Here is a 10,654-nt window from a genome sequence, read left to right on the forward strand (position 1 = left end):
TCTGCAGAAGATGGTGGCTGTGGGCCCCAATCCAGGACAGAGAAGGGATTGGGGTTGGGCAAGAATGGTCAAGGAAGGAGGGTCACCTGGATCCAATGTTTGGGAGAGTATCCTCCATCCTTCTTCCCTCTGCCTCCCCCATCTCTCTTCTCTGACATTGTTCTGCTTTTCTTTTCTTTTCTTTCTTTTTTTTTTTTTTTAAGGATAAAGTCTTAAAAATACAAATCGAAATTCTCATTTGTCTTCTAAGATTTCAAATACTTGGTAATTTGAAACTGAAGGGTCACAAATGCTAATAGTCACTATTATTATTATTATTATTGTTATTATTATTATTATTATTATTATTATTATTATTATTATTATTATTATCCTGCTCCCTGCTCTGAAATACCATGTGCATCAGTTGGCTGGTGCTGTGTAACAAGCTGACCCCCGCCCCCAATCTGTGGCTTAAAATGAATGCTACTGTTGAGGTCATCATGTTTCTGCTTGTCATCTTATACTAGGCACCGCTGGACTTTAAAAGTGGTTACAGGGGTCAGCAAAATAACTCAGTGAGTAAAGGTGCTTGCAGCCAAGCCTGAGGACTTCAGTTCGAGCCTCAGGATTCACATGGTGGGAGAGAGAACAGACAACTTCCAAGTTGCCCTCTGACCTACACACACGCGTGCACACACACACACACAGAGAGAGAGAGAGAGAGAGAGAGAGAGAGAGAGAGAGAGAGAGAGGAGGAGAGGAGGAGAGAGCGGCGGAGAGAGGATGAGAGAGAGAGAGAGAGAGAATCCCTCAAAGAGAGCAGCGTAAAAAACCAGAGCTATTGAGATGACTCAGTGGGTTAAAGCCGCCCACCACCACCAAGCATGAAGACACTAGTTCAATACTTAGGCCCCACAGGGTGGAAGGAGAGAGTCAGCTCCCATAAGCTGTCCCACGTGCATGACATTACACGGACATAAGCTCTCCCACTGAAATAGATGCCAAACGATGTTCTCAAGAAGGAAGCAAGCAAACCTTAGAAACAGGTCGAATTTCCTCGTGGGTGGCCAGCTCCAGCAGCCACTTAGACCTGGGGTAGCTGTAGCAGTGATTGGCATGGCAGATAGAAACCCAGCTCTGAAGCCAACAAACTCAAGGGCAACCTGATGCTTGCCCCAAAACACCACAGAGCTGCATGCAGTCAGCATGCTGCTCGGATCTGAGCTTGTGGAGTGTGAGCAGCTCCATCCAGCTTCACAGATTGTCTGTTCAAGTTGTCAGGTGGCCACCAACCCATACATGCTCAGTCCTTCACAGAAAAGGGCACAGTGCGTGCACAGAGCAGGTTAATCTTCTGTACAATATGAGTCACTGAAGATGACCTGCAACGTGTCACACAGTGACAGCATCCTGTCCATGGCAGCTATGTGGAACTGAGTGATGATGAGGAAGAATCTATGGTAGCGATGTATATCAACAGTAGAGCTGGTATCCAGAATCCTCTAGTTAGGGGTTGGGAGTGTGGCTCAGTGGTAGAGCCCCTGCCTAGAATCCCCCAGTGAGGGGCTGGGGCGTGGCTCAGTGGTAGAGCCCCTGCCTAAAACTCCCCAGTGAGGGGCTGGGGGCGTGGCTCAGTGGTAGAGCCCCTGCCTAAAACTCCCCAGTGAGGGGCTGGGGGTGTGGCTCAGTGGTAGAGCCCCTGCCTAAAACTCCCCAGTGAGGGGCTGGGGGCGTGGCTCAGTGGTAGAGCCCCTGCCTAGAATCCCCCAGTGAGGGGCTGGGGGCGTGGCTCAGTGGTAGAGGCCCTGCCTAGAATCCCCCAGGGAGGGGCTGGGGGTGTGGCTCAGTGGTAGAGCCCCCGCCTAGAATCCCCCAGGGAGGGGCTGGGGGTGTGGCTCAGTGGTAGAGCCCCTGCCTAGAATCCCCCAGGGAGGGGCTGGGGGTGTGGCTCAGTGGTAGAGCCCCTGCCTAGAATCCCCCAGTGAGGGGCTGGGGGCGTGGCTCAGTGGTAGAGCCCCTGCCTAAAACTTCCCAGTGAGGGGCTGGGGGAGTGGCTCAGTGGTAGAGCCCCTGCCTAGAATCCCCCAGTGAGGGGCTGGGGGTGTGGCTCAATGGTAGAGGCCCTGCCTAGAATCCCCCATTAAGAGACTGTCCCCTGACCTTCACAACTCCCCATGCCGCACACGTGTGCGCACATGCACACACTTGAGCCTGCACACACACACACACACACACAGAGAGAGAGAGAGAGAGAGAAAGAGAGAGAGTAAACTAAAAGAGGCCAGTGAGATGGCTGAGCAAATGAAGGCATTTGACCCCCGAACCTGACAACCTGAGCTTACTCTCTACAACCTGCATCATGGAAGAAGAGAGCCGATTCTCCCCCCCCCCCCCGTTATCTTCTGACCTCCCCACTTGTCATGTGGAGCTCAAGCCTGTGAGCACACACACACATGCACACACACACGCATGCACGCACACTAAATACATTTAAAAAATAAAACAGGAGCTGGGTGGTGGTGGCGCACGCCTTTAATCCCAGCACTCGGGAGGCAGAGGCAGGTGGATCACTGAGTTCGAGGCCAGCCTGGTCTACAAAGTAAGTCCCGGACAGTCAAGGCTACACAGAGAAACCCTGTCTTGAAAAACAAACAAATAAATAAATAACAGGAGTTTGACTGATGGCTCAGCAGCTAAGAGAACCAGCTGCTCTTCCAGAAGACCTCAGTTCCATGCCCAGCACCTACATGGTGGCTCACCACAATCTACAAATCCAATTCCAGGAGATCAGATACCTTCTTCTGGCCTTCGTGGCTGCTGCACATATGTGATGTACATGCAAACATACAGGAAAAAAATATCCACACACTCAAAAGAATAAAATAAGAGTAAAATAGAATAAAACAAAAACAAACTTCCAAAATTCTTGGATTTGAGAGAGAGAGAGAGAGAAAGAGAGAAGGTATGGTGGGACATGCCTGCAACAGCGTCACTCTGGGGGCAGAGGAGAGAGAGGATTGCGCATTCTCAGCCAGCCTGGACTACAGAGCATGCCCCAAATAGGCGAGGGTCTCAGCAGCAGGCCCGGGACTGTGGGACTCCAGCAAGACTCTGGCTAGTTGTGGGGCAGAGGTGGGTACTGCTGCCTTGGCCACCTCCATCTTCTCAGTGACACCGGAAATGACTCCCACTTCATGCTCCCTTAATTAGTAGGGTCTGATGGGCCACCCAGGAGGAGGGAAAGTGGGTGGAAGGTTAATTGCAGCTAAAAATACCTCTTCCTGGGGGAAGAGTGCAACACACTCAGGTGTGAGTGGCAGTTCCCAGAAAAGGGAAGGGCAGTGGAACCAAACTGAGGGTGAAGAGGTCAGGCCTGGTTCTCAGAGGTGGGGTGGGGAGGGGTACCCGCTGTCACCAAAGACAGGATGTGGTGACAAGCGGATCCTTCGGCTATTTGGAGGGATCATTGCAAGTAGAACCACCGGTGAGTGTGTCCCTGGTCAGACACAATACAGTGTACCACCAGGGAGAGGCGTGTCCCAGGCTGTCCGTCCTGGTGCCTCTGTGTGAGTTCCCATCTGGAAATAAGAGACTCTATGTATCCCAATGACATATTGGATGGTTGGAAAGACAGGTCCGTGTCTTTGGGGAGGCCACTTCTTAGGCGTCAGCAACTGCATCCCCGTGTGAGGAACTGGGTGAGAAGAGCAGCCGCCATCTGCATCCACCCAGTGAGACCTCCTCCCTGGCCTGCCACATGTGGCTAAGTGGCATTGTGTCGACAGCTCAGTGTAGTTTGGGTGTGGGGAGTCCTCCACAGACCCAAACAGGTAGCAAAGTTTAGTGGCACCTTTGGTAGGCATAGCCTTGCTCGTCACCAAGGGCAGGCTTGGAGGGTGACAGCTCACACCCACTTCCAGCCTGTGCCCACCAGGTGTTCTTTTAATGGGAATAACTGCTTTGCCTGCGTGTACGTCTGTGTACTGCGTGTGTACGGTGACCACTGAGGTCAAAATGGAGGGGTGGGGCATTAGATTCCCTAGAATTGGAGATACAAGCAGCTATGAGGCACTGTGTGGGTACTGGGGAATTGAACTTGGGTATTCTATAAGTCTAAACTGTTGGGTCAGCTTTACATTCCATCTCTGAACTGTTTCCCCTTTCTTCTGTTTTTGGGAAAAAAATTATTTTGCCTGTATGTATGTGTGTGTGCCTGAAGGTATGTATGAGCACCCCCTGCATGCAGAAGCCCATTGTCGGCAGGAGAGGGCACTAGATTCCCTGGAACTGGAGGATGCGAAACGCCACGGGGATCCTGGGAACCGAACCTGTGTGCCCTGCAACAGGAGTACGCCCCCTTAACCACTGAGCTGTCTCTCCAGTCCCCCCCTCTCTCTCTCTTTTTGCTCTAACACACGATGTCCCAACCCAAGCTAGGCTCAAACTCTGTGATAACCTGGAGTGACGGTGAACACCTCACTCTCCTGTCCCCAGCTCCCTGGTGCCTCCACGCTGGTTTCCAGCCAGCTTTCTTGTTATTTATGTATCTACTTATTTCTGAGATAGGATGTCAGACAGTCCGTGTTGGTCTTGAACACCTCTACCTCCCAAGCCATGACACTACAGGGGTGCTTGTGCCTCTGTGCCCGAGGAACACGTTTCTCAGAAGTCAGAACTTTTTTTTCCTTTTTTTTGTTTTTTTTTTTTTTTTTTGTTTTTTGAGACAGGGTTTCTCTGTGTAATATCCCTGGCTGTCCTGGAACTCTCTTTGTAGACCAGGCTGGCCTCGAACTCACAGAGATCCGCCTGCCTCTGCCTCCCGAGGGCTGGGGTTAAAGGTGTGCGCTACCACACCTGGCACCAGAAGGCAGAACTTAAAGGGAGCTGCTGCCCCGGATGCAGAAACCTTAATCTAGTGGGGTTCCTTTCACAAGCCTCAGGGTCAGAGGCAAGCCAGGTGCTGCTGCTAAGGTGGACAGCTAAGGCAAAGCAGCTGTTGGAGCCCGGGGTGTGAGATGATGACATTGGATTCTAGAAAACAGACAGACAGACAAACAGACACACTCAGTCTCCAGAGTCCTGGACTGCATTGTAACAGTTTAGGCAACAACAGGCCATGTGTCCATAATGTCCTCACAGGATTATGCACCCAGGGAATCTGAGTCCATCTGAATGTGTGTAAGGCACTCTCTAATGTCTACCAACACTCCCCTCAGAGCATCTCCATCATTAAGTGAGGCCAGAGGGTGTGTAGAAAGAATTTCGGGCCAAGTGGAGGCAAGTCTAACTGAATCCTAAGCAGAGACACAAGCCACTCAGGCCATTTGCAAGATGTAGCCACTTCCAAGTCCCAGAGCCCTTTGCATGAAGCAGGGCGTGGTGGGAAAAGATGATGCCAGGCATGGAGGGCTACCTGCGAGCCCAGGGCCTAAGAAGGTTGTGGCAGGAGGATCTTAAGATCATGATCAGCCTGTACAATTTAGTAAGGTCTATCTCAAAATGAGAGGGTCTGTGAGATCCATTAGCTGGTGAAGATATGTGTTTCCAAGCCCGAGGACATGAGTTCGATTCCTGGACGCACAAGTTGTCCTCTGAACTCTCCATGCCCATGCTATGGCATGCATGCACCCCCTGCCCCAACACACATAATAAATACATTTTAAAAAACCAGTGCTGGAGAGACGGATGAGCAGCTAAGAGCACTGGTTTCTTCTCTTGCAGAGGATCTGGGTTCGATTCCTAGCATCCACATGGTAGCCCACAACCATCCTTAATTACAGCATCAGTAGATCCAAAGGCATGTCCATAGCACACAGGAATGCAGGAAAAACATTCATATATATATGATACTGATATATGAATATAAGACATATTAAAATAAATTAAAAGTAAAGTAAAATGAGGCTGGAAGCATAATGGCTCTGGGGTAGAGCCCCTGCCTAGAATCCCACAGTGAGGGGCTGGGGGCGTGGCTCAGTGGTAGAGCCCCTGCCTAGAATCCCCCAGTGAGGGGCTGGGGGCGTGGCTCAGTGGTAGAGCCCCTGCCTAGAATCCCCCAGTGAGGGGCTGGGGGCGTGGCTCAGTGGTAGAGCCCCTGCCTAGAATCCCCCAGGGAGGGGCTGGGGGTGTGGCTCAGTGGTAGAGCCCCTGCCTAGAATCCCCCAGGGAGGGGCTGGGGGCGTGGCTCAGTGGTAGATTTCCCTGCCTAGCATGAGGCCCCACACTCAATTCTCCACATTGAAACACCGTTGATCTTTCTTTCGTCTTCCCAAAAGGGACTATGGCTTCGTCTCTGAGCCACTATGCACTGGAAGAAAGAAAGTAATCAAAGTTTTGGGGGAAAGATATCCCCAATCCAAGGAGACCAAAAATGTCACTGGGGGCCTTCCACCAAAGCAGGAGCTGATGAAGTCAGGTCAGCTCCAGAGCACAGCAGCCCCGCAGGACTCAAACCCCTCCATAATTATCTCCGGGTGTCCTCAGTACCTAACTCCCTGACAGGATACAGTTGCAATGATGTACGCAGGTGACGTCATCAGTCCCCTCATGGACCTGTGCCTCTCTGTGAGCCTGAGATGTGCGGCACTAGGAGTACGGGGTTCCTCAGACTTCCGGAGACCTCACAGCCAGAGCAAAGGCCATTGGCCGGGCTAGGCGTCAGTTCAGCTCCTCAGAGTTAGCTGAAGTGTGACTGGAGTTGAAAGAGAACATCACAGGGGACCGTGGAGCCGCAGTGCGTCTGGGTACCACAAGATGGCGCTGAAGAGCCACGAAGTTTTTTCCCCAAAAAATTTGCGCCCCCCCCCCCCTTTTTTTTTGACAGTCTAACTGTGTATGTAGCCCTGGATGCCCTGGAACTAACTATGTAGAGCAGGCTATCCTCAAATTCACAGACATCCGCCTGTCTCTGCCTCCCAAGTGCTGGGAGAGAAGCTGTGTGCCACCACACCTGGCTTTCCCCTCACCCCTGTTTATTTCTTCAGTTCTTGCGAGAAGGAGCCTGTGTACCTGTGGAGGTCAGAGGACAAAGCCTGGGAGGCAGTGAGGCGTCCCGTTCTCCTAAAGAGTCCTGGGGACCAAACTCACATCATCAGGCTTGGCAGAAAGCGCCTTTTACACACAGACCCCCCTCCTAGCTGTTGTTGGAAGGCACCTTCAGAGATACAACTGTATATAATTCAATAGCTCTTAGCATGTCCTGTAAACCGTGCATCCACCATTAATAGTTTTTTAAAATTCACCTATTTTATTTCACATGCATTGGTGTTTTGCCTACGTGTGTGTCTGTGTAAGGGTGTCAGATCTCCTAGAGCTGGAGTTACAAACAGCTATCATCTGCCACGTGGGTGCTGGGGACAGAACCCGGGTCCTCTGGAAGAGCAGCCAGTGGTCTTAACCATTGAGCCATGTGTCCAGCGTCAAACACTAACAATTTTTAATGTCTATTTTTGTTGACAGTTTTATGCATGTATATGACGTCTAGATGCTTTTTTGTTTTGTTTTGTTTTGTTTTTTCTTGTTTTTCGAGACAAGGTTTCTGTGTAGCCTTGGCTGTCCTGGACTCGCTTTGTAGACCAGGCTGGCCAAGAACTCACAGAGATCCGCCTGCCTCTGCCTCCCAAGTGCTGGGATTAAAGGCGTACGCCACCACTGCCCAGCCACCACATGCCCATCTTAAGGTTGTGGCTTCTAGAACATTCTAAACATCAAGAGGGGAGGAACGTTACATAAGCCACTGGCCATTTCCCAGGCCCTGGCAGCTAGGAACCCACTTCCCCCTCCTTGTGGACGTTGTGTGACAGACTTTTCCCACAGAGACACAACACATGTTTACTCACTCCAGATGGGAGACCACAGCAAACGAAAGCAGAGAAACCACCCAAGTCCCCTTTAGTGAGTCAATGAGTGCTATTGTAGTTACTTACAGGATTCAAAATGACTCAAAGATAGCTCCATCACCAAAACTCAGCCCAGCATGAGGGACGGCTCTGGGAACCTGGTGCCCACTGCACAACTTGCAGGCAGCTCAACGGGTTGGCGCGACAATGGCTCAGTTGGCCTAAACCAATTTCGGGAGGCTTGGCTGGTCTGAATCTTTTTCAGCTTGCCTGGTGACTACCAGCTGTTTCCTCTGAGGGAGGTTGGGGGCCTAGTTTCTCTGGTCAGTTTTAGGGACTTCCTGAGGCAATCTTGAGTTGTTTACTTCCTGGTTTAAGGTGCTTCCCTGCAGGATGAAAAGAAACTGCTACACAACGGGTTGCCCCGCCTGCTCTGGACCCTGCAGATCATAATTGAGGCTGCATCCATGAGAGGGTAATGCAACCAGACTTCACTTTCTTCTTGTGGCACTGAGAATCAACGCCAGGGTCTTGCACATTCTAGCAAGTACTCCACAAACGAGGCCCAGCCCCAGCCCCAGCCCTGCAAGGGGGGATTCTAGGCAGGGGCTCTACCACTGAGCCATGCCCCCAGCCCCTCACTGGGGGATTCTAGGCAGGGACTCTACCACTGAGCCACACCCCCAGCCCCTCACTGGGAGATTCTAGGCAGGGGCTCTACCACTGAGCCACGCCCCCAGCTCCTCACTGGGAGATTCTAGGCAGGGACTCTACCACTGAGCCATGCCCCCAGCCCCTCACTGGGGGATTCTAGGCAGGGACTCTACCACTGAGCCACGCCCCCAGCCCCTCACTGGGGGATTCTAGGCAGGGGCTCTGTCACTGAGCCACACCCCCAGCTCCTCACTGGGTGAATCCAGACTTTCATTCTACTGTTGAGCCACACTCCTAGCTCTTGGCTTTTCAAGACAAGGTCTTGCTTTGAACTTGAGGCTAACCTTGAACTTGAGGTCTTTCTGCCTCAACTTGAAGCACCTTATACTCACTCCACATGAGTGACGTGTACCCATCATATTCACTGGGGCTTAACACCAGATACAGATGAGAAGTCTGGATCTATACCAACACCAGACTTGGGGCCCTGTGGCATTCCTCCCTGACATCTCAGGGTGTGGCTGGACTCTTTGTCATCGTTCAGACTTCCCTGGTGATCACCTAGGCTGCTGTTTGCTGAGAGCTAGCGAGGGCACTTGCCTATCATGCGCAAAGCCAAGTTTGATGCCCAGCTTAAGGTGCTTTGCATGCACATGTGCAGGGTGGGTGAGGGTTGGGCGGACCCATTGTTCATCAACTGAAGGGTAAGATTTTCAAATGTTAAGCCATTTTGGCCAGGAGAAGGGCATTCCGAGTCAGTCTTAGGTAGCTCAGGCTAGCCTTGATGAAGTCACTATGTAGATGAGGACTTTGAATTCCTCTCCCTCCTCCTTGTCCCTCCCTGATTTGTGACCTGGAGGGTGACACACAGCAGCACCGTTCTGTCACCAACAAAAGACAGAGCTCTTCAGTCTATTTCCTCTTGAGTGAATGGCTCTAACTGGCTCAAACTGATTTGAGAGGCCATGGACCCTCTTGGGCAAAAGGCCATAGGGACCTCAGGCCGCTCCATTCCCAGTCCAAGCTTCCTGGGTGCCCCTACGGATAATCAGTTGCCTTCACACCCCCACAGCCTCCAGTGGCTCCTGCTACCACCCCCACCCCCCTGCAGCCCTAAGACAATAACCCATCCTATCTCGCTTCTTTCAAACAGACGAGAGAAGCAACCCTGACCCGGTTGCAGTGTAGACTGTCTTTCAAGAAAGTCTTTAATCCCAACACTCGGAAGGCAGAGGCAGGTAGATCCCTGTGAGTTCAAGGCCAGTCTGGTCTACAATGCAAGTTCAGGGCAGCCAAGGCTACACAGAGAAACCCTGTCTCGAAAAACCAAACCAAACCAAACAAATCAAAACAAAGAAAGTGCCCCATTGAGTTGACCACATCTGCTCTGCCTGCATTGTTTGTGCGTGTAGTATACATATGTGTGCACAGATGTGCATGTGTGCGCGCGCACATGTGTCTGTGTGTATTAAGGCTGGTGCCAGGTATCTTCCTTAATCTCCCTCCACCTTGTTTGAGACAAGGTCTTGGGCTAGGCTGGCTGACCCACCTGCCTCCAGGCCTAGCTCCGCACTGCAGTTAGACTGCTGATGCTAGGCTCAGCTTCTATATGCAGTCTGGAATCCACACTCCTGAGGGGCAGGCACTTTGCCAACTGAGGCATCTCGGGCAGGGAGTGGGGGTAGGCGTGGGGGTAGGACTGAAGACATTGTTGTGGACCGCTATGGAACCTTCATGGGATAGGACCTGGCTGATGAAAGTTTCTGGGTACAGCCCTTAGAGGGCTCATCTCTCTCTCCTGTCCTAGTCTCTTGCTTCCTAGTCTGCAGTGAAGTATGTGGTCAAAAACCCTTTGTCCCTGGGGCTAGAGAGATGGCTCAGAGGTTAAGAGCACTGTCTATTCTTCCAAAGCTCCTGTGTTCAATTCCCAGCAACCACCTGATGGCTCACAACCATCTACAATGAGATCTGGTGCCCTCTTCTGGCCTGCAGGTGTACATGTGAGCAGAATATGTATAACTAATAAATAAATAAATAAATAAATATTAAAAACAAAAACAAAAAAAACTTTGCCCCTTATGCCGTTTCCACCCAGGACGGAAGTCATAGCAATACAGAAGTGATTTACCACAGCTGGGTTCCACCTCAGACTCGAGAGGCTGCAAGAGGCTAGGCAGGCA

The sequence above is a fragment of the Acomys russatus genome, chromosome 19, assembly GCF_903995435.1.
Source record: "Acomys russatus chromosome 19, mAcoRus1.1, whole genome shotgun sequence".
Classification (NCBI taxonomy): Eukaryota; Metazoa; Chordata; class Mammalia; order Rodentia; family Muridae; genus Acomys; species Acomys russatus.